This window comes from Coenobita brevimanus, chromosome 78, assembly GCF_032717465.1.
Source record: "Coenobita brevimanus isolate Jiangsu-jjx chromosome 78, ASM3271746v2, whole genome shotgun sequence".
NCBI lineage: Eukaryota > Metazoa > Arthropoda > Malacostraca > Decapoda > Coenobitidae > Coenobita > Coenobita brevimanus.
Genome location: NC_137031.1, coordinates 7,417,790 through 7,438,430, shown reverse-complemented (window position 1 = coordinate 7,438,430; position 20,641 = coordinate 7,417,790).

Sequence of the window (20,641 nt, the reverse complement as noted above, 5' to 3'; positions counted from 1 at the left end):
TGCTGGTCCAGCTTCACGAGCCAGCGTGCCAGTTGTCCTTCTGGATTCTTTAATATCTTCAGCCACTTCAGTGCTGCATGGACTGTCCTGATGATGAAGTAGGACCCATACAAGCAGAGATGGAAGAAATCAAGGGTCTTCATCACTGTCAAGAGCTCCTTATGGGTCACACAGTAGTTCCGCTCTGGTGGGCTGAGCTTCTTGCTGTAGTATGCCACCACATACCCTTTGTCATCCTTCTTCTGCAACAGGACTCCACCAATTCCATGGCCACTAGCATCACAGTCAAAGATAAATGGCTGACTCTGATTAGGGTACAGCAATACTGGAGCACTGGCCAATGCATACTTGAGTTCACTTAAGGCTTTCTGAGTCAGCGTTGTCCACACAAACCTCTGCCTCTTCCCCAACAGCTTGTGAAAAGGTGCAGCAATTGTTGCAAAGTCCTTGACAAAATGCCAGTAGTGGGTCCATAAGCCCAGGAAACTCTGTAGCCCCTTCACACAAGTTGGAACTGGCCAGCTGCCTTTGCCTACAATGTGTCTCAGATACTTCACTTCTTTCTGGAACAAGTAGCACTTCTTGGGGTTCAACTTGAGATGCACTGCGCAGATCCTGTTCAGCACCTCTGACAGCCTCTCCAATTCCTGGTCGAAAGTCCGTCCAAACACAATTACACTGCCCAGATAGATGAGTGCCATCTGCCAGTGCAGGCCTTCTGGTACACGATCCATGAGACACTCAAAATTAGCTGGGGCATTCCATAGACCAAATGGCATCACTTTAAACTGCCATAAACCCCACCCACATGAAAAGGCTGTTTTCTCCTTGTCCTTCTCTGCAACCTTGACCTGGTGGTAACCTGCTTTCATATCTAGGATGGAGAACCACTTGGCACCTGACAGATCATCCAGTGTGTCATCAGTCCTTGGCAAGTGGTATGCACCCTTCACTGTCACATCATTTAGGGCTCGATAATCTATACAGCACCTTACTAAGCCGTCCTTTTTCCTTACCAGAATCACTGCTGATGCTCAAGGACTGCTGGACTTTTTCATCACTCCTTGACTTTGGAGATTCTCCATCACCTTCTCCATTACTTGCCATTGGGCTGGCGCCATTCTCTGCTCTACCTTTTTAATTGGACAGTGATTCCCAGTGTCTATACAGTGCTCCACCAGATCAGTGCACCTCAGGTCTAGGCCTCTGGTGGAGAAGACATCAGCAAACTTCGTCAGCAGCTGCCACAACTTCAGCACTTGTGAGCCATCCAGGCAACGGCAACTTCTTGAAAATGGGTCTTGTAAGTGGTTTGGCAAACATCTGACTTCTTTGACTAGCTCCTTTTACAGGCCTTCCTCTGATGCCACTCAGGGTCCACTATCTGGCAGAGTCCCACAATTTTTCCCTCATGGATCTTTTGTGGCTCATGGAAGGAAACTGGTCACCACAACCGGCACTTCACCTGCACCTATTTCCACCAAAGTTCTCCCTAGCATCACTCTGGCCTTCGTCTTGCACCGTACATCAGGCTCAACTACCCCTGTACATCTATCAAAAGTGCCACTCACCTTGCACTGGAGCAATAGTTCTGATTTGGGGGTTATAACTGTAGTGTGCAACGCCTTCACCTCACCCCAGAATTGATGCGTCTCACTGCTGTGACTGGAACCAACTTTCCTCAAACTTTCAACTTCATGGAGAAGAAGTCCAGCTCACATGCCATGGACATCAGTTAGTCAAGACCAAGAAGGCAAGGATCCTCCATCTCGGCTACATAGACTGGAAGTGTGGCCTCTTGCTCTGCCACTTTAATCTGGACATCCAATGGCCCCCCTCAGTTTTGTGCGGTGTCCAGTTATGCCACACAATTGTTCTGATGACTCAGGCAGATACCAATGATATAACACATCACGCCTCATTAAAGTCTGCTCTGAGGCCGAATCAGTCACCAGGGATCACTTTTTTCCGTCTATTCTTCAATCTATTTGCACACTGTCGATTGTATTTCTCTTGCATTTTCTCGGTGGTGGGGCTACTTGGGAAAAGCCGGCTGGTGGTTGCCCCTTAACACCAGCCTCCGCTAGTGTTCCGATTCATTCTGGTCTTCAGCAGCCTTCTTCTTTTTTCCCTTTACTTCTTTGGAGACTCAGAACTGAAGTGTCTCACCTCACTTCATGTCCAACACACTTTTATTACAATTGCAGATTTCCTTGAACTGCTCTGTTCTTGCTCCTTCTTCCAAATGCAACACTCCTCCTTCCTGTGTCCTGGCTTCCTGCAGAACCAGAAACCTCCTCCGGTCTTCTCCTGTTCCCTTTTCCACTTGTAGCGGTCCTCGTTTTTATGTCCTGGCTTTTTACAGTACCAACAACTTCCTTTAAATTTTTCCACTTTACTTACCTGCCACTTTCTTGCCTTGAATCCTGCACTACAAACGGCCTGAAAAGTGGATGTATTGGACCTGACGTAGGACTCAAATTCTTGAGCCCTGGCTAGTGCTTCTTGTATGCTTCTGGGTTGTTCCTGCTTCACTTGCACTTCCAACTCTGCACTATCAAGAGCATCAATGAACTGGTCCCTCAGAAGAATAGCCAACAGTTAAGTGCTGCTCCAGGGTACACCTTGTATGCCATACTATACAAGTCATGAGCAAGTTGCTCTAGGGATTCTCTTCGAGCCTGTACCTGGGTCCGGAATCTTGCTCTGTAAACTCCAGTCTGGTATTTGGTTCCACATCTGTGCTGCAGCACTTCTACTAAGGACCGACAACTGTTCCCCTCCATCACTGACATCTGGCCCAGAATTTCCATTGCGGCACCCTGAAGGCTAGTAGCAAGCTGCACTGCCTTCTGCTTATCATCCCAACGATTCTGATCAGCAAGTAACTCAAACTGTGCACAGAAAGCTTCCCAAGATACTCTACCATCAAATTATTGAGGTTTCTTTTTAATTGTACCTCTGTTATAGCCATGCACTTCACTGGTTTTGTGCCTAAGGACTGGGGCATCATAACTAAGTCCAGGACTTAAAACTTCTGCATTCTGATTATTCAGCCCAGTAATGCTACCTTTAGATGCTTGGGATTCGTCAAGACCCAATATACACTGTCTATTTTTATTCATATGCTCCCTGTACGCTGACCTGAGGCTCAGTAGTGCAAAATTTCTCTACAGCCTCAATTCTCTCATAAATTATCTTCAAATGGCTGTCCACATGCTTCAACTTGTCATCTACATGCTGCCTCCATGACTATTCCCTCACTAATCTTCAGGTGGTTGTCCACATGCTGTCTGCATTCTGTCACTATTTCCTCACTAATTGACTTCAGCTGGTCGTCTACATGCTGTTTGCACCCCATCACATTATTACTTACATCATACTTCTGCTGCCGTAGCTCAGCATATACTTCCTCCTTCAATTGTTTCTGTTCTTCCTTCATTTCTCCCATGAAAGCATCTAGCTGTCCTTGCATCTTCAGTTGTAATTCCTTCTGTTGCTCCTGTAATGCCTCTTGAATCTGTTCATATCATTCTTTCTGTTCATCACTTTGTACCTGTAACTGTTCTTCGATTTCTTCATTCTGTGCCTGTACTTGTACACATTGTGCTTGTAATTATTCTCTGACTTCTATCTGTTCTTCATTCTGTGCCTTTAGTCCTTCATTCTGTTTGTAGTTGGACGCTTTGTGCTTGTAGTTGAACGTTTTGTGCTTGCAAAAGCTTCATGATAGCAGCCAATGACAATTCGTCCAGGCGCCTGGTTTGGGATCTTCTTTACACCCCCACCCCCCTTGCTTCATGTCGAAGATTTGACTCACTGCAGCACTTTCTAAAAATCCCACTTATGACACTAGTGTTCAGCACTTTCTAAAAATCCCGCTAATGACACCAGTGTTCAGCACTTTCTAAAAATCCCACTAATGACACTAGTGTTGCGTCCCCATCCCACACTGCCACTGGCTCCAACAGCAGTAGCTCAGTATAGGAAGGACGTTGCCCAGTGAGTTGTTCTTCCTATGGTCAGCCTTACGGTGAACAGCACACAACACCAGCTGAGGCAAAAATAAACAGTGGCTTCATAACTTCACTGTCTTTATTATCCAAAAAATTAAACTTAACTCCTTCTCGTGCAGATAAGTTTTTAAGTTTTCCGGGATATGATGCGCGGGCATTTCTCCCCTTCCGCCATGGCCACCGTGTGCTCCAAAAATGTGTGTTCTCAGCATATTTTCACCATCCAAATATATTTATTTTGCCACAAAACCCACATACTCCTATTCATCGATGTTTGTTCTACACGATAGGCAAAAAAAAAAAAAAAAAAAAAACACTATACGTATGTTAGGGCCCTCATACATTTCACTTCCCAACATCATAAGTCGAATGTTTACTAATCAGTCTCTACATGTTAACCATCAATCGAAAGATAATTTTATTAGCTTTCGAATGGGTTAGGTCCCACTTTGATACGAGGTATGGTCTTCGAGTGATAAGCGAAAAAGTAAAACCCATTTCCGACAGATAACAACTTTTTAAATTGGGGAGCCTTTGTAAAGAACTTTCTTGGCACCGTTATGTTTTTATTTCATCATACTATGAACAATTTCTTTCCCTTTCATCTCAGTAAAGAACGGTGATCCTAGGCCTTATAGTTGTGACAAAAACCCAAAAAAATTACGGTGTATTTTGCTGACCCGCCGTCAACTGCGCTCACTTACGTTATTTTCTCGTAGGGCGCTAACACTTTTATGCTTGCTAGCTATGCTTTCTTTTGTTTTATACCAACAAGTGTTTCATATAATTTCTTTTGTTTTGCTTTTAGTCCTCCCAGAAACCACACATGAACACTAAACCTGCTGCTAACAATTGAAACTGAAGCTGTACTTATGTCCCTGTCATTTGTGTTGAAGTAAATAACAATATATACGTATATATAAATAAACTGACATAAATAGAGGTAAATAGATAAATAAAAAAAGAATATCAGTACTTCTCCAGTGGCGATGATCTTCCTGCAGGACCACATCGGTTGGGAGGTGAGGAGTTTTGTTCTGTGTGTGTGTGTGTGTGTGTGTGTGTGTGTGTGTGTGTGTGTGTGTGTGTGTGTGTGTGTGTGTGTGTGTGTGTGTGGCTGTATGTGAGTGTGCTTCACTAGTGAAGGTATCGCTCGGTGTGGCACCGGTTGAAACAATCACCTATGCAAAGCGGCATATCACATACAGGACACAGGATCTTTGTGTCCTTCTACATCCCCAGCTCGAAGCACAAGGTACACCTAAGCCTCTTCTTGTCTGGCATCTACACCCAGTGGTGGCCCAGAGTGCGATCCAACCTCACGTCGTCGTCAATCACCCAGCAATGCTTGCTTGGATACCCTCGTGCTCTGTGGTCCTGTCATGCAAGAGCTGCAGGCCCAGGCACGGCTTCTCTCGACGGACCAGCAACTGGAGGTGGTGGCAGTGCTGGCACCCCTGATTGGCTTCCTGCAGGTGGTGCTTGTGGTGATGGTGGCACCTGTGATGGCCGTGCTGCTGGTGGTACTGGTGTGGGGTCTCCTGCAGGCTGTGCTGGTACTGGTGGTGGCTGGGGCCATCCTGGCACTGGTGGTCGTGCCTGCTGGGTGCCAGGTATTGTTGCTGCTGGCCACCGGGTAGGTAGGTCTGGGACACGGTGGAATGTATGTCCAGGCGCGGACCAGTCCTCTTCATGGAAATGCAGAAGATCGTAGATAATCTGCTCCACAAATTCAAGGAGAGTTACTTGTGTGTGTCTGTACTTCTTATACTAGGCAAACGCATTGAACAGTGCCATTTGGATGAAATAGAATGTGATCTTCTTCGTCCACTTGACAGTTCGGCGTTGGATGAGGTAGTACTGGACCATCTGATCGAAATGATCCACCCCACCCATGTACCTGTTGTATCCCTCCACAACGATGGGCTTGTGAACGACATTCTGCACGTAGGTTGTCCGCCTGTCATTACCCCACACCTTTCCTCGAACCCTCCTCGGAATGGTGTCCGCTGTGTGGAAGGTGGACACCATGTTCACAATGCGCTTGTCCCTCCACAGCAGGACTAGCACATTGTCCTTGTGCCTGTATGCGATGCACTCCTTGGGCAGGATCTTAGCCCTGGCAATGGCCTTCAGCTGGCATGGTATTCCTCTAGGCAGCTGTAGGGTCCCACACACATAAAATCCTGCAGTGGAAAGTCGTTCGCACAGGGCTACAGAATTGTGATAGTTATCCATGAACGACTTATAGCCCTGGTCCTTCAATGGTTCCACGAGGCCCAACACTTTATTCTGGAGGGTACGCTGCACCCCCGTGTAGACCTCGAGGTTCCAGATGTAGTCCGAGGACGACTCAGCCAGCATGTACATCTTGATAGCATACTTGGTGGGCTTCTGGGGGTTGTAGACGTGGAAGGACAGCCGGTCCTTCCACCCCAGAGAGCCCTCATCCAGGCTGAGCTGCTCCTCGGGTAGGTACGCTGGGTGGAACTGCTGAAGGAGGTACTCCATGGCTGTGCGAAAGCAGATGAGCTGATCTTGGTTGTCCTGGGAAATGGCGAACGAGTTGAAGGCGTGGAAGTGCTTCAGGATGGCGGTTAAGTGCCTTCCACTCATCGTCCGCTGGACCCTAGGGTAGTCGTGCTGCTTGGAGCTCCACTAGTAGTGCCTGATGGTCGGCAAGTGCACAACCCCCATGAAAAGATATAACCCCAGGAACTTGGCCATCTCCACTTCATTGCAGTAGAACCAGGCATCCAGCTGAGTCCCCAGGAATGTGGTGTACCGGTTGGTTTCCACAGTGAGGTATGACAACAACTCCTGCGTGAAAATGAGCTGGAAAAACTGCAGGGGAATTGTTGGAATATCCACCTGGGTCCCTGGTTTAGCCAGTGAACTGCCTGTGGTTCGGTGTGAACTGGTCACTGCTCCACCCAGGATCCTCTTCAGTGGCGATGGTGGCAGTGGCAGCAGGTCGGCCTGTCGACACCCTTCGGCCTGCCCTCCGACCCCTTGGACATCCCTTGTGTCCAGCCAGCAGACCATGTCGCCCTCGGCTGGGAGGAGACTCCTCAGATGAGGACGAGGACGAGACAGAGGGCTCTGAGAACACCACTCTCCTTGGCCTGGTAGGCGAGGATGTAACTACAGCATCCTGCACAGCAGAAGCAGGTGGATGGCCCGGCTTCCGGAGACAATGGCTCACCAAGGGGGCCAGAGGGGCCTGGAGATTGGGAGCTGACGAAGAGAGCTGTGGAACCGGCAGGTCCTACAGGTGGGGAGGGTTCTCCAGTGAAGCCAGCCGATGATAGTGGTGTGGTCTCCCGCGATGGAAGCCGGTAGGGCAGCTCCACTTGCTGACCGGATGGTGGCAGGTCAACCTCCTCCATCCCAGAACGGCTGCTCTCAGTGTCGCTCTCCATCTCTACCTCATTGAGGATCTGATGCCACTCGTGTGGTGCCAACCCGCTTTTCATCTATCAAGACTGCTGTCGTTGCAAGCCAACTGGAGAATAAATTGCTGTCTGAGGGACTGTGGACCCTATGGCAGTCAAATGTTGTGGTAGGAGTGTAAGCTGAAATAAAGTAGTCAAGATATTTTATTCATAGCCAGGCAAGAACTTGGCTCAACACTGGCACAAGACAAGGGTTCATGATATTCGTGTATGTCCTTGAAAAACATTGTCTCGTACACCTGACTTAGTGCACAGGTAGGGCCCACTAGCACGTGGTTACCTCTTTCATTTTCTTTGCACATTACATATAACTAAATCTATGATTTAATGAGATACACAGTACATTTCACCATTAACATGTAAATGGACGTGCTCGTAGGCAGTTACCTGTGCACTAAGGTGTAGCAGACGGTGTTTCCCTTAAAGAGACCACACTGCAGTAGGTCAGTCTTTCACTGTCTTTACACATAAAACATAACCCAATCTATCACTTTGTATGAGTCAAGATATTTTATTCACAGCCAGCCAAGAACTTGGCTCAACACTGGCACAACACAAGGGTTCATGATATTCGTGTATGTCCTTGAAAAACATTGTCTCATACACCTGACTTAGCACACAGGTAGGGGCCACTAGCACATGGTTACCTCTTTCATTTTCTTTGCACATTACACATAACCAAATCTGTCATTTTTATGAGATACACAGTACATTTCACTAGTAATATGTAAATGGACGTGTTCCATAGGCTGTTATCTGTGCACTAAGGTGCAGCAGACGGTGTTTGCCTTACGAAAACACACTGCGGTGGGTCAGTCTTTCACTGCCTTTTCACATAAAACATAGCCAAATATATCAATACATGGGATACACAGTATATTTCACCAAAAGAAAAAAAAATGTAAATGCACATGTTTCTAACCTCGTGTTGCATTTCGTTACCTTTATGCTAGCTGAGGTGTACGACGCACACTCTTCATTACAAGCATGTGGGTCATTTTATCACTGTCTTTTCACATAAAACATAGCCAAATATAGCAATACATGGGATACACAGTACAGTATATTTCACACAAAAAAAAATGTAAATGCACATGTTCATAACCTCGCCTTGCATTTCGTTATCTTTGTGCTAGCTCAGGTGTACGACATACACTCTTCATTACGAGCACATGGGTGATTTTTTTTCACTGTCTTTTCACATAAAACATAGCCATATATATCAATACATGGGATACACGGAATATATCACCAAAAAGAAATATGTAAATGAATGTGTTCCTAACCTCGCATTGCATTTCGCTACCTTTGTGCTAGCTCAGGTGTACAACACACACTCTTCATTATGAGCACGTGGCTCAGTCTTTCATGTTATTTCCACCTAATATGTAGCTTAATCTATCAGTATATGAGATACACAGTATATTTCACCTATAAAATGTAAATGCACGTCCTACTTAGGTCAATTATGTGGCCCATACCTGGGCAGTAAGGTGTGGCAGACGATGATTTTTAGAGGAACACGTAGTTTACTTTCACTTTCTTTTCACATAAACAAATAACAAAATATATCACTGTATGAGATACACAGTATATTTCACAAATGAAATGTAAATGCACTTGTTCCTAACCTCGCGTTGCATGTCGCTACCTTTGTGCTAACTCAGATATACGAGATGCACTCTTTTCTACCAGCAATTGGGTCAGTCATTTACTGTCTTTCACATAAAACATAAATAAATCTATCAATATATAAGATACACAGTATAATACACCACAACATGTTCAAGTACGTGGCCCTTACCTGTCTGCTAAGGTGTAGCAGATGATGTTTCCCTTACCTGAAGACGCTGCAGTGTTTCCGATTTTGTTTCACAATACACATAATCAGATGGAAGGGTGCAAGTAATAAATGTGTTGGGAGAATTGAACGATTCTTTGATCACGAAGGAGGAAGTGGAGAAGGCAGTAAAGGAGATGAAAACAGGGAAAGCTGCAGGTATGGATGGGTGTGCTGTGGAATGCCTGAAGGGTGGTGGAGTGACTACTGTTGACTGGTTAGTAAGATTGTTGAATGTGTGCTTTGAGAAAGGTACGGTGCCAATTGACTGGGCAAGTGCTTGTGTGGTCCCGTTGTATAAAGGCAAGGGTGATAAGTATGAATGTACTAGCTTTAGGGGTATAAGTCTGTTGAGTGTTGTAGGTAAGGTGTATAGTAGAGTGTTAATTATGAGAGTTAGAGAGGGTACAGAGGGAGTGATTGGTGATGAGCAGTGTGGCTTTAGGAGAGGGAGGGGATGCGTTGATCAGGTGTTTGCTGTGAGACAAGTGTGTGAAAAGTATTTAGCGAAAGGCAAGGATGTGTTTTGGGCATTTATGGATTTAGAGAAAGCGTATGATAGAAATGATAGGGAGGCTTTGTGGACTCTTTTAAGATTGTATGAACTTGATGGTAGGTTACTAAAAGGGGTTAAAAGTTTTTATGTAAATATTAGAGCGTGTGTAAGAGTGGGAAATGCTGTGAGTGACTGGTTTCCCGTGAGAGTGGGGCTGCGACAGGGATGTGTGATGTCGCCTTGGTTGTTTAATATTTACATGGATGGTGTTGTAAGGGAGGTGAATGCAAGAGTTTTAGGTGAAGGTCTGACTTTGGTGAATGTTGATGGTGGAGAGTGGAATCTGAAGCAGCTGCTGTTTGCAGATGATACTGCACTGGTGACTGATTCAGAGGAGAGATTGAGACAGTTGGTAGAGGAGTTTGGAAGGGTGTGTGAAAGGAGGAAATTGAAAGTAAATGAGAATAAGAGTAAAGTGATGAAGTGTACGAGGTTGATAGATGGTAGGGGGATGAATATAGTTTTGAATGGTGAGTTGCTTGAGGAGGTAGATTGTTTTAAATATCTAGGGTCACATGTTGCTGTGGATGGAAGAATAGATGCAGAAGTGAAGTTTAGAATAAATGAAGTAGGAAAGGTGCTGGGAGGAATAAAAAAAGTGTTTAAATGTCGTTCGCTTAGAATGGATGTAAAAAGAAGGCTGTATGAGGGTGTTGTGGTACCGACTGCGTTATATGGGGCTGAAACATGGAGTATAGGTGTAGCAGAGAGGAAAAGTTTGAATGTAATGGAGATGAGGTGTCTGAGGAGTATGTGTGGAGTGACGTGTATGGATCGGGTGCGAAATGATGAAGTGCGAAGGAGAACTGGAGTTGTTCGGAAGATGGCTGGTAGAGTTGAGCAGACGGTGTTGCGATGGTTTGGGCATATGGAGAGAATGGATAATGAGAGATTGGTGAAAAAGATAACTAGATCTGATGTGAGAGGTGTAAGGCTGAGAGGAAGACCACGAATAGGATGGATGGACAGTGTGAAGAGAGCGTTGGATGCGAGAGGGATGTCTGTTGAGCAAGGAAGAGTGGCTGTGCGTGACAGAAATAAATGGAGAGAAATTGTGAATGAATAAGTGATGATGCAGCCCTGAGGGGATATTCTCCCGCATTTGGTCTGATCAGCTAGTCAGGTCAGGTTCGGGTAAGGGGATGGGTCTGTTATGATGTGGCAGGGGTAAACCAGTTCTGCTGTCAGGCCCTGCTGCAGATGTCACTGATTGCATTGCGCAGTTGACCCTTGTGCGGTGTGGTGCAGTGAGGATCTGTCCATTCTCCCCTTTGAGGCTAAGATGCGAATGAATGTGTTTGAATGGATGAGTAAATGGGGAGTGTGTTGTCCTGTCTCAGCTACCTCCCTTTCTTTGGGGGAAGCAGCCTAGGTATATAGATAGATAGATCATTTTATGAGACTTACAGTATATTTCACCACAACAGTACCTAAACGTGCTCTGTATGTCACATCTGTGATACCTAAGGTATTGCAGACGATATCTTCCAATGAGCACGTGGTGCAGTGTTTATGTTCATTGACACAAGCATACGATAAACATATCAGTAACACTCGTTACTGAATAAATAAAACAATATGATAAAATCAAATATCCCTATAAACCTCCTCTTTTTTATTCCCTCCTGACAACGGCATGCAGTGGCCGTAAGGCGTACGTGACCCCTGCCCTTGCCAATCTTTCATCACGTACACTCATTGCACTATACTCCTATCTGCTGCACAATAACACTATCCACCACATATCAGCAAAATACAAGGACTTCAACAACACCTTGGCAAATATTCCCTTCAAGACAATGCCGTGTCGTCAGGCAGTTTCCCGTCTCCCTCTGCTAAACGTTTCACCATATCCTTCCTCACTAGCTATTGCACACTATATTCACCTGATTCACTGTCAATATTATTCAATGGTTGAATATTCACATTGGGTGCAAGGTAGAGGGAGTGTAGTTGTTGGGACACACCGAAAAACAGGGTAGGCCTAGCACAATCTTCGTTGGGCCAACGGCAGAATAATGGCCACGAATGATTCACAAAAACCTAATTCCCTATTCCAAACACCAACTCTAATCACAATAATGCCCAAAATGTAAACACAAGCACTAATGGTATAGTGGAATATGACGTGTGTCCCGGGACGGGGTAAATAGAGCAAGATTTAAATGCCCAGCCGTGCGCTACCTTCTCTCTCGACAGCTGATGAGGAACTAATCAACCTGCCCATGCTGCCACACAACTCGGGCCATGAGGTTGCTAAGTCAATACTTTTTATGAGAGGAGCGGGAACTATGATGCCTCCCAAAATGACGCCGATCGGCCAAAACCTTTTTCTCTAACGAAGGTTTTAATGCTTTTGTGATGACAAATGCGTCATCGAGTATAGTTGCAGACATGCCCAAATGACGAAAAACGTGTCATCATGGGCAGAGGGGTTAGTTTATGCCACCTGTACACAAGTTTGGGAATCCCTAAAATGACCCCCTCCCCCCCACATATATATATATATATATATATATATATATATATATATATATATATATATATACATATATATATATATATATATATATATATATATATATATATATATATATATATATACACGTGTGTGTGTGTGTGTGTGTGTGCGTGTGTGTGTGATCTGATGTGAGACATAGTGATAATAACAGAGAGTTCAATTACACCACAAAATTTTACCTCTAATAGTAGAAGAAGGATTATATTGGTTTGATTTTTACACCTTCAAGACGATTTTATTCAGATTAAGATAGACTTCTAAATAGAACAGTTAATTAAAACCTCTGTTATCCTCTGAAATTCAAGACATGTTTCTTATATAAAATCATGCGAAGGCAGTAAAGCTAAACGGAACCTGTGTCATCTGTTTTAATTATAGCCAACACTGGAAGAAACTCTTAGCTTTCACAGCACATTGACTGCAGAGCCACGAGGCCTGCAATTCATTACACACCCACCCGCCCACCCACCCACCCACCCACACACACACAAACACACACAACTACGCAAGATTGCCAGCATTCACACATTCTCCACACTGACACACTTCTGTGCAACTTGTTATGATGAATAATGAACAAGGAAAAGCATAGAATCTCAAATTATACAAGTTTTTATTGCCTTACGTTTGACTGCATAATTCCCTTTAACCCATCGTTAGTCAGGTGGGATGTTTTGGCACCCCAAATGTTTTTAAAAGCTCATATTTCCTAGCCGGTAATTCGAATATTTCTCTCCGTTCCAGTACTCCCCTGATTCAGGAAGGGAAGGGAGCATGTAGATTGGTTTAGTCCTGCCTCTGCTGTAGTGAGAGAGAGGGACACTCCCCCCCCCCCCGGGGGTGTCCAGTCACAACATCAAACTAACCATTTAGATCATATTGTGATATAGATTTTTTTTTTTTTTTTTTTAACTTATTTTTGCATATCACAAAATGTATTTTCCTGTGCATGTTTACCTGACAAAAGATATGAGTCCATTTGTTACTTTTTTCTTATATTATAATTTACTATATTTTATTAAAAATTAATAAACACTACCTACATGGCATTCAATCTTTTCATTAGTGATTGCAGAGATATACTGAAGTGGCACTATGAATATATTTTACATGTTAGTAACACTACATGCATTTTTGTATTGGGGTGTTGTAACACCCCACCGGACTAACCACGTTTGAATATCCAACAGGACTAATGAAGGGTTAAATTAATAGATTTAAAACAATGAAAAGGGTACCGGGTTATTGGCGAAGGAACGATGCTGCCAAGTTTGAAGCGAACTGATGAGGAAATAAAGGAATGGCTCCGAGTTGAAAAGGTGTTTGGAAGAAAGAAGAAAGAAACGAGGGTAATACAGAAGCTCTCCCCACACTGACGTGGAGATTTAATTACACCTCATACATAAGCATTCTCTACAGTTTATCAGTCTTGTCTATTATCATTTAAAACTGGCACATTACAGAAAACCCGTACAGTCGGTTCCGAGGCAGACAACAAGAACTGCATTATGGCAGTTAGCAAAACTAGACCATAGTGTGGATCACATATTCATCATAACTGTCATCTTCACTCTGCTTCCGACTAAAAGTCGCGAAATTGGGGATCCAGCAATAGGAACAGGAAAAAAAAAATTACTAACAGTGTAGCTAGTGAAATGGACCACACATCCATTAATATGCAATCCTTCGTAACTCTGGGGCATTCTCACGAGTTAACGATAAACACGTGTTTCTTTTGATTAAATTTCTTCATAAATGATTGATTGTAATATGTATGTGGGCATATAAAATTTAATTATCAAAATAATTAGCACACGATGAACTGATATGCAGTCTTTTCTAAAAATAATCAGTTCATATCTTTTTTTTTTTTTTTTTAAACAAGAATGCACAGTGTATTCCAGTATTAGATAATGACTTTTCATTGGTTAATTGAGTTTTTTGCACTTCTGTCCAGCGGAGTGTTATATCCATAGCAAAATCGCAGCTGGAATATGTAGCCTATATAGGTTATCTTTAAAAGCAACTATCTATCCATCTATCTATCTATTTGTCTTTCTATCTATCTATCTATCCATCCATCTATCTATCTATCTATCTATCTAGATATCTAGATATGGAAACACAACGTGTATCTATTATTTTTTCACTCTGACAGCAGTCCACAGTTCATATGAAAATGTATGAAAAATTTTGTTTCAGTCTTCTACTGTGACTCAGACTTCGATATTTTTCTTTTAACTAATATAACTTCCTTCTGGTCATGAATGTAGTTCAGTCGCAGGATTTCAGTTTCTTTAGATCTACGAGTTTTTATCAGTGGCTCCACAATTTTTCTTTGACTGGATATACGATCAGCAATTTCAGTAAGCTTTACTGTATATAACCAGGATATATTGGTAAAAAAAAAAAAAAAAAAAACATAACAGTATTCTTGATGCTGGCAGTTACAGGCAGTCCCATATTACCCCATGTGAAATGTAGAGGCCCGAGGCTAGCAGTCGTAGCCCAATATAATTCAGTGCAGAGTATAACAGGCTTCATCCCTTGGTAACATTACATACACGAAAAGCCTCCAGTCACATTATATTAATCCAACCTATGGAAGGCCGTCACATCACGTGGGGTGTTTTTACAACTACACCACCAACCATGCGCATAATATTTTTCCAGTCCAATTTTCCCATCGGACGTCAAATACGATAACTTAATCTCATAATTCTTCCAGCGAAAAAGGGTTAATCTATATCATGCCAGACAGGACTTCAGCTGAACTGAAAAATACTCTCCGTTTACAAAACAACTCTGCTGTTCACTGTTAAATGGTCGCAGGGGATCGTGTATTGCATACTACCAAGTTTAGTCATGCCGCATCAACCCAGCATTAGCACAACAAAATCAAGAACAAAACACACACACACACACACACACACACACACACACACACACACCACCACCACCACCACCACCACCATGATCACCATCCAAACATCACCATCACTCAAACATCACCATCATCACCCAGCACACACCATCATCACTACTACACACACACCACCATTACCACCACCCACTTACCACTATCATCACTACTCACACACCATCGTCACTACCCACACACCATCATCACCACCACCCACACACCACCAACACCCACATACCATTATGAGCATCATCCAAACATCATCATCTCCCTTAACCACACACCATCATCAAAACCACCCACACACCACCGTCACCACCACCCACACACTACTATCCAGACACAAGACACCATCATCATCACTCACACATCACCATAACAACCACCCACACACCACCATACACACACCATCACTATCATCACCACCCACACACCACTTTCACCACCAACCACATGCCACCATTAACACCAACCACATACCACTATCAACATCAACCACACACCACAGTCACCACCACACAGATACCATCAACATAGTAACACAACCACTTCTACCATCCAGACAACACCCTCACTACCATTCAGACACCACCATCACCATCACCAACATCCAGACACCACCATCACCATCACCAACATCCAGACACCACCGCCACCATCACCAACATCCACACACCACCACCACCATCACCAACATCCACACACCACCATCACCATCACCAACATCCACACACCACCATCACCATCACCAACATCCAGACACCACCGCCACCATCACCAACATCCACACACCACCACCACCATCACCAACATCCACACACCACCGCCACCATCACCAACATCCACACACCACTGCCACCATCACCAACATCCAGGCACCACTGCCACCATCACCAACATCCACACACCACCGCCATAATCACCAACCTCCACACATCACCGCCACCATCACCAGCATCCAGACACCGCCACCATCACCAACATCCAGACACCGCCACCATCACCAGCATCCAGACACCACCGCCACCATCACCAGCATCCAGACACCACAGCCACCATCACCAGCATCCAGACACCACCGCCACCATCACCAGCATCCAGACATCACCGCCACCATCAACATCCACACACCACCACCACCATCACCAACATCCACACACCACCGCCACCATCACCAACATCCACACACCACCGCCACCATCACCAACATCCACACACCACCGCCACCATCACCAACATCCACACACCACCGCCACCATCACCAACATCCACACACCAGTGCTGCCAACAACAAATTATCATTAACATTTCCTAAATACTACCATTTACCACCACCTTCAGTAATACCATTAATACCAGCACCCAACCATCACCAACTCGCTAATACCACCATCAGCACCACCCCCACAAAGAAACCTGGCTACATAAGTAAATTTGTGACTCCAAACAGGAATATTTTCCTGCAGTAAAAAGCATTAATCGTTTCAAGCACTATAAATATGCATAACCCATTTCTACTCACGGTTCCAGACTTGGAAGCTTTACGAAACTCTTTATATTGCGCATGTTAAACTACCTATCGCAAAGTTGCCAAAATGATCAGTATTTCTTAAGTATTTGATATTTTCTTCAAATGGAAGATTGTGTGGCATCTTTTATGATCACCAATGGCTTCTTTAGGGACTCTCCACTTTCAGGCTTATAATATCTTGATATCATAATGTTCTTGTATAGAATTATGTAATAAAACCATTTTGTTTCTTGATTTCCAGTCCACCCCATGGCATAATATTTCAGTCTACATAACATCTGAATATTATCCAGTAACAAAGTTATTATGAAACATACCAAAGATATGAGAAGGTACGGAAGAGCCAAATCAAATAACTTGACAGTATTCTCTTCTGGAAAGAAGTTCTATTGCCCATCCTCCCGAGATTTCAATAACACTTGAGTCAGTCCAAGTGCCGGTTCATCTTCTTGCTGCAGGTTTTTTGCTGGCTTCGGGTCCTCTCCCATTTATTTCTCTACTGGAAGTTACCACGCACAACCAGTTAATTAAAAGGAAAACCTAGAGTAACACATAGTGGAAGTAACTGTGGTAACCTGAATGAGGCGGTGATCTTGTATCCCAGGGAAGTGGTGATGTTATGCGCCACAGTCCCAAGTTACGGAGATGAGCACCGGGACTATGTGCTTCGTGGAAACTGCTCCTTTATGTCTTAGAGATGTATCATTGCTACCTACAAAGCTGATCTGTCAATATCTTTCAGCTAACGGTACCAGTTGTTTGGACAACTAGTGATAGTTATATATCTGGGACTTATAATAAAGACTACCTGCAGCAGTTGTAGGCTGCTCTTCCAAAAACCAGCTCAGAATCTCCAACTGCAGGCAGCTAATGAACAGTCCCTAATTGTCCAGCCGATATGAGTTGTGATGTGATTGTGCGCCAGTCTAATGATGTTTAGTTGTGGCAGGTTGTATATTTCGATAGAAGACACGAGAGAAATCGAGAGAATATATATCCATCAAACAGTCGTCATTCCACCCGAGTCATTGTAAGTTTGCCATTTATGTATATGTGATGGAAGGCAAACGTGCCCTACGGTATAATTGCCTTATTTCATTGCTAGTGATGGTTTGCTGAGGAATGGTGGTGAGGCTGGTGTCGACTGGTGCAGGATGGAGATTTGTAAATATTACGTATGCAGCTAATGTTTTGATTTTCTATTGTGAGCAGGATCTTTGCAGTGTGCTTAAGAGTTTTTTTTTTTTATTATTATCTAAGAACAGCAAAATAAATGCATATGGGAGTAGAGCTAAGGGTGTTGAGAAGGAAAGCGACTCAGTGTGATGAGTTGATCAGTAGAGAGACGTGAACTCGCATATATACAACAAGATCCCAACACTCTTGGGTCTACCTTTTCGTGATGTGCTGGATATTTCTTGTAGAAAGTGGGAGAAGTGCAATATAAGTACGATATCTATGAAGTTTTGTGTGGATTGCGTAATGTCACTGAGTTTTATAAAACGTGACTCTGAGATCATATTACGAGTTAGTGCACAATGAACTCTTAGAAAAGGACCCTCTGGTTCCATGTCAGGAATAACTGAACACTATGAGGACAGTAGAAGATACATAAGCTACTTCAACAGACACAATCATATAAGGTGTATGGGTGAGGTTCTTTCACATAATTTTGTTTTACACATAGTAAAGCTTCATACGGTGTATTTAGACAGCCATGGGTCGTGTTCAAGTCGAAAATATTTCCAGCAAAGTTTTAGAATTTTTTCCCACCTCTGAATAAAATTATTTCCAGAAACACGAATTAAAATTATTGAAAAAAAAAAAAAAAACATGCGATTCAGGGGGCTGTCTTGACATGGACTGTTCAAGTTTTGGAGATAATGAAAAAAAAAAGGGATTATGCTTACCAATAGCACTGATATTGCACCTATGCTATTCGTATTCGTAGGAAAGGCTATACTGATACCTTAACTATCGCTTAAATTTCACTGTGGACATCACTAAACAATGACTGACATTGGCTTCCTGTGACTATTATTATTATTATTATTATTTTTTTTTATGCGAGGAAGAAGGAACCAAAGGCCATGAGCCCGCGAACAGTTCCCTCCAAGAGAAAAACAAAATACAATAGAGAGCCAAATTCAAGATCCGATCATTTTGAGATGCCTGGACACACTGCGTTTGAAAGACTGGAGATCATAGGCAGCAGGAAATACAGACAGAGGGAGACAGTTCCAGAGCTGACCTGTTGCATAAATGAAAGACTGGGAGTAACGGTTAACTCTTGCATTAGAGAGTTGGACAGAAAAGGGATGAGAGTTTGCTGCCAGACGGGTGCTACGCGCCCATCGTAGAGGTGGAGGAATGCAAGCAGACAGTTCAGAGGAGCAGTGACCATTAAAGTAGCGATAGAAAAGAGATAAAGATGCAACAGTGCGCCGAAGAGACAGAGGTTGAAGGGAGTCAGTAAGAGGAGGAGAGTTAATGAGACGAAAAGCCTTTGACTCCACCCCATTGAGAAGAGCTGTATGTGGGGAGCCTCCCCACACATGAGAGTTGTACTCCACACAGGGGCGGATAAAACCCCTGTATAGAGCCAACAATTGTGCAGGGGTAAAGAAAGAGCGGAGTCAGCTTAGCACACCCAATCTCTTGGAAGCAAATTTTACAAGAGATGTGATATGATCTTTCCAAGATAAGTCCCGAGTAAATGAAACCCCAAGCATGTTCAAGGATGATGCAGGATTAAGCTGAATATTATTAAACATTAGTGGGTATACCTGTGGAAGATTTTGTCGGGTTGATAGGTGTAAGAACTGAGTCTTAGATGCATTAAAAACAACCATATTATTTCTACCCCAGTCAGAGATACGAGCCAAGTCAGACATTAGGTGTGCCATAGCCTCATCCCTTGTTTGTTGAAGTAACTGTTGAGATGGGCGTTGCAGGAACCGAATGGAAAGGTGAAGGGTGGAGTCATCAGTGTATGAGTGGATAGGGTTAGATGTACAGCTTAGATCATTGATGAATAAAAGGAAGAGAGTTGATGATAGGACAGAGCCCTGAGGAACACCACTGTTCATAGATCTAGGAGAAGAACAATGGCCATCCACAACAGCGGCTATAGAACGACCAGAAAGGAAGCTAGCGATGAAGGCACAGATAGAAGGATAGAAACCGGAGGAGGGCAGTTTGGAAATTAAAGATTTATGCCAGACTCGATCGAAAGCCTTTGAGATGTCAAGTGCAATGGCAAAGCTTTCGCCAAAGTCCCGAAAGGAGGATGACCAGGAGTCTGAAAGGTAGGTGAGAAGATCGCCAGTGGAGCGTCCCTGACGGAACCTGTACTGACGATCGGAAAGAAGGTTGCGATAGGAAAGATGCCTTAAAATTTTTCTATTAAGAATTGACTCGAAAACTTTTGAAATACAGGACGTTAAAGCAATTGGACGATAGTTGGAGGGTTGGGAGTTGTCACCCTTCTTTGGGACTGGCTGAATGAGAGCAAACTTCCAGCAAGAAGGAAAGGTACAAGTTGACAGACAAAGGCGAAAGAGTTTGCCTAGGCAGGGTGTAAGCACAGAAGCACAAATCTTGAGAACAACAGGTGGGACCCCATCAGGCCCATATGCCTTGTTAGTATTGAGGCCTGTAACAGCAGAAAATACATCAGCTGAAGAAATTTTAATGTCAGCCATGAAGAAGTCAGAGGGGGGAAGTGATGGAGGAACAGCACCGGAATCGTCTAAGATGGAATTGGAGGAGAAAGTCTGAGCGAAGAGATCTGCTTTAT